The sequence below is a fragment of the Grus americana genome, chromosome 18, assembly GCF_028858705.1.
Source record: "Grus americana isolate bGruAme1 chromosome 18, bGruAme1.mat, whole genome shotgun sequence".
NCBI classification, from domain to species: domain Eukaryota; kingdom Metazoa; phylum Chordata; class Aves; order Gruiformes; family Gruidae; genus Grus; species Grus americana.
In genome coordinates, this window is record NC_072869.1 from 2,923,025 (window position 1) to 2,927,308 (window position 4,284).

A 4,284-nucleotide genomic window follows, 5' to 3' on the forward strand; every position below is an offset into this window, starting at 1 on the left:
CCGCGGTTAAACCCTCATATGTCATCATTGCTGCGGACCGTCAGGAACAGCTGAGCAGCTCAAACTCCGTCCCCTGGGGACAGAGGTGGCCGCAGAGGGCCGAGGGCTACTGGCCAGGCAGTTCCTCATGTTTACTATCTCCAGCAGCCTGGCTCAGCAGGCGTGCTCACCCCTGCCCTCCCTCCACGCTGGGGCGGGTGGTTGTCACTCCTCCCTCTGGAAACCAGACTGGGTTGTTCAGCCTGCAGAAGAGAAGGCTCCAGGGAAGGCTTACTGCAGCCGTTCAGTTCTTAAAGGGCACCTGTAAGAAAGATGGCGACAAACTTTTTAGCGGGGTCTGTTGAGATAGGACAAGGGATAATGGTTTTAAACTAAAAGAGGGTAAATTTAGACTAGATATAAGGAAGAAAATTATGATGAGGGTGGTGAAACACTGACACAGGTTGCCCAGGGAGGTGGTGGATGCGCCATCCCTGGAAACATGCAAGGTGAGGTTGGATGGGGCTCTGAGAAGCCTGCTGAAGGTGTCCCTGCTGACTGCAGGGGGGTTGGACTAGATGGCCTTTAAAGGTCCCTTGCAACCCAAACTGTTGTATGATTTTCCTCCTGACAACTCAGGCACATGTTATCCCTGCGCCCAGCTTATTTGCAAAGGCTAAAACTCTCAGAAAATATTCAGTCCGATTCTCTTTATATAATATCTACAGCGGTGGCTATGTTGCAATCACAGCTTGTGTACATTCCCCACTCAGCTTCAAAACATATTTTGGCAGTTGGAGGACACATATTTAGAGAGTTCATGATTACTTCCCTCCTGGTTGCACAACAGCTCCGTTTCTACTCCCCACCCCTGGGAAATGAGTAAGTGAAAGCACCAAACATTTTGGTCACCTGTTCATACACTTGGCTCTGGGAAATGGGAACTCGGTGAAAAGGAAGGGTTTTACCTAGGGGCCTGGGGATATCAGCAGCGGTGGAGACCTCAAGCCGTGAGCCTCCTGGTATAATGACAGTTTATACGATCCATTCCTGTTGGGTTTTTTTCATCAGCATTTCATAGTTTGTGCTTTTTTCATCAGCATTTCATAGTTTGTGCCTCTGAAGATGCTGCTGGTGAGAGGGGCCCCTCTGCTGCGGTGGCTGCTGCTTGGAGTGGGCTTGTAAAATACGCTGGCTTCCCTCTCCTCTGCCCTCCGTATGTCTGCTCTTACGTACAGACCCTCACTTTAACCAGGAGATCTCTTTTCTACCACACAGCACGAGGGGACCAGGTCCCTTTGGAGGTCTTTGAATGATGTAAGACACAAACAGTCCTAAAAGCCCCAGCAAACAAGTCCTGTCCCAGAGACAGCATCTCTGGGAGCTGGAGAGGGGAAAAGGAGTGCACTGGGGTACAGGGAAGGCAAAAAGCAGAGAGCAGGACTGAGGTGTGAAATCTTCTTGTAGCAGCTGCATTTTCTTCTCTGGGTTGAAGAACATCTCCTGCCTTGGCTGTTCCTTCCAACACTGCTTGCACAGTTTTTTCTTTTAATTACAACGAACCTAATTCACCCTCCACTACCACAGTTTTGAGAGATTATTCTTCATGATATTTTGGGATATTTCCATTGTAGGAGAAGATGAAGCAAGCAGAGCTGGTTCCGTCATCTCCTGCACAAGGAGGAGAAGGAAAAAGACCCACAGAGTCCCCCAAAGGTGAGCTGGTTGGAGCTGGGGCTTTGCACCAGCCTCTGGGGGGAAGGGGGACAGGGCTCATGGCATTGCCAGCACACAGTTGAGATTTCCAGGTCCTGGCCCGTGGCCAGTGCTTGGAGAAAGGGGTTCTGTCACTAGCACAAAGCAGAGCTTAGCTGGCAAGAGGGAACGAACAAAAGTTCTCAAAAAGTTCATGAGGACTTAGCTTTTCCGTTGGGGAAAAACAAAGAACAAGAGATTTCCTGAAAATGAATCAGCTTCTTAAATATTCTCTTCAGAAGTTGCCTCCGCCTCTCTCCTTTCCCCTGCCCTGAGCTGGAGGGCTACAGGGGTACGAGGGGCGGGGGGGAACCATCCCCAGCTGCGGCAATCGCTCTACCTGCTCTTTGAGTGCAGGGGTTGACAGCTGCCCGGTGGGAATTACCCTGCTCCAACATGCAAACTAGCTCCAAAACTCACTTAACATTTTTCTAATTCTCCTTGTTTTCCAGCACAGCACGAGCTCTCCGTGCACACGGTGTCTTTGCTGATAAACCTGAACCAGAGCGTGTTGGCCGTGCTGCAGGACGCGTCCATCGTCCCAGCACAAAGTGGGTGAGGCAGCTCCCTGCTGCGGATGCTGCGTGCTCCCCGCAGTAACTCATGCAATAACTTGGTCTTATTAACAGGGAGATTCTTATTTATTAGATTTAATAATGCCTTCTTTATGCAGCAAAACGACAAAGAGCACAAAGGGCCATTCACCACCAGCTGCCTCCAGCGCCGGTCCCCAAGCACCGTGCCCCAAACAGGCATCCCAGAGAGACAGCAAAGAGCAGCCCGTGCTTTTCAGGTTAGGTGAGAAAAGCAGTGCCAGCCAGTAGGATTTGAATGCTGGGGACCAGGGGAGCAAGGTACGTGTGTGCTCAGGGTTTGGGAGCTCGGGGACAGCTTTTCACCCTGCAAAGTTTTGGGGAGAAAAGGGGTATTTCAAAAATGTCTGGACAGGAATGACAGGGCTTTCCAGGTCTCCTCATCCTCTCACAGATGTGATGGAGATATGAACATTGTCTAGTTCAAATGCTAGTTGGGCAACTCCCCTTAAGTGCAAGTAAGCTGCAACAACAAAAAGTAGTACTTCTGAGAATTTCAAGGAACTTCACGAAAACCAGTGATGCAAGCTTCAAAATAGCTATGAGACAAACTTCTGCCGAGTAGGAGGAGAGCAAAGCTGAGCGATGTTAAGCAAAGGGCTGGTGTCCTGCAGACACCCCGTAGGGTAAAGGCAACATACCCTAGCCCTGTGCAGCTCCTCGCAGCCCCTCCTATATCCCCCCTTCACAGCAGCAGTGCCACAGCCATACGTGCTTTCTCCTGGGCAAGCACCTCCAGATCTTGTAGCTCAGCTGAATTAAAAACATCCTTTCTTCAGAGCAACCTGGGGAAAAAAAAAAAAAAACAAACAACAAAAAAAACCACCCAACCAGGAAACAGGGCCAGCATCAAAGTTATTTGTGACTGCTCTGGAAGGAAAGACACCATGAACACGCTGTCTCCCATGCTGCAAGGGCAGTGAGCATCTCCAGCCCGGCAGACGCTGCGAGACCACAGCGAGCTCAGCCCATTCCCGTGCAACACAACTGGCCACACATGACTGTCCCAGAGCAGAGCCAGATGTTCCTCAAGCAGAAGAAATGAGGTAAGACAGATGTTGGCAACCTCGACGGCATGGGAGTCCAATTCTCTTTTTCCGTTCGCTTGAGACAGAAGAGGAAATCAGTGCTGGATTACATCTCGGCATGTGAACCGTGGAGGGGGTGAACAGGGTGTATCAGGTCCTCAGCTAATGCGAACCAGCGTATGCTCCCCAGTTTGCAGCACGTGAGTACCAGGATGTCGTAACAAGCATCTCGCAGAGTATTTAATTTTTAAGGCATTTCAGCTTCAATTACTATGCATGTGAAAGCTGAGATTTTTCTCTTGCAGCAGTGCTCCTTAATTCTACTCAGCACCTCAAAACCCTTTTGAGACTCTCGGCTCAAAATATTCTCTAGTTCTTTAGCAGCAGATGGATAAAATATCAGGCAGAAGACTATGTGTGGCTGTGACAGCAGCCAAACCCAACAAAATATTTACTTCAAAGCAGGCAGAAGAATAGCTTGTCCAGCTGGAAAAAGCAGGAAACGTTTTTTAAAAGAGTGGAAAAGGGGGACAGAGGGGGAGATGATTGTGTAAGTCATGATATTTCAATTAGATCATGCATGAATGATAACACAAGTTCATGAACTTATGTTCTAGGCAAAATGGAGGTATCTGGTTTGTCCCTGTGCATCTTCATCCTGGCACAGACATCAGATGGTGTTTTATGTACAGGAAAGGAAGGACATGGGCTGGGCAGCAGCTGAGCTAGAAACACACCTGTGTGTCTGTAGTCATGGTGGATGCCACCGGTGTGGGGACCGAATACATCTCTCCTGCGGGGTCTTACACATTTCTGAATGAATTTTGGCTATTTGAAAATATCAGAAGTCAGCTAGTCCAGTAATTAATGTCCTTGGAGAGGTCTTGGGTTGGGTCAGAGACAGTTGATGGATGTCAGTGGGAGCCCAG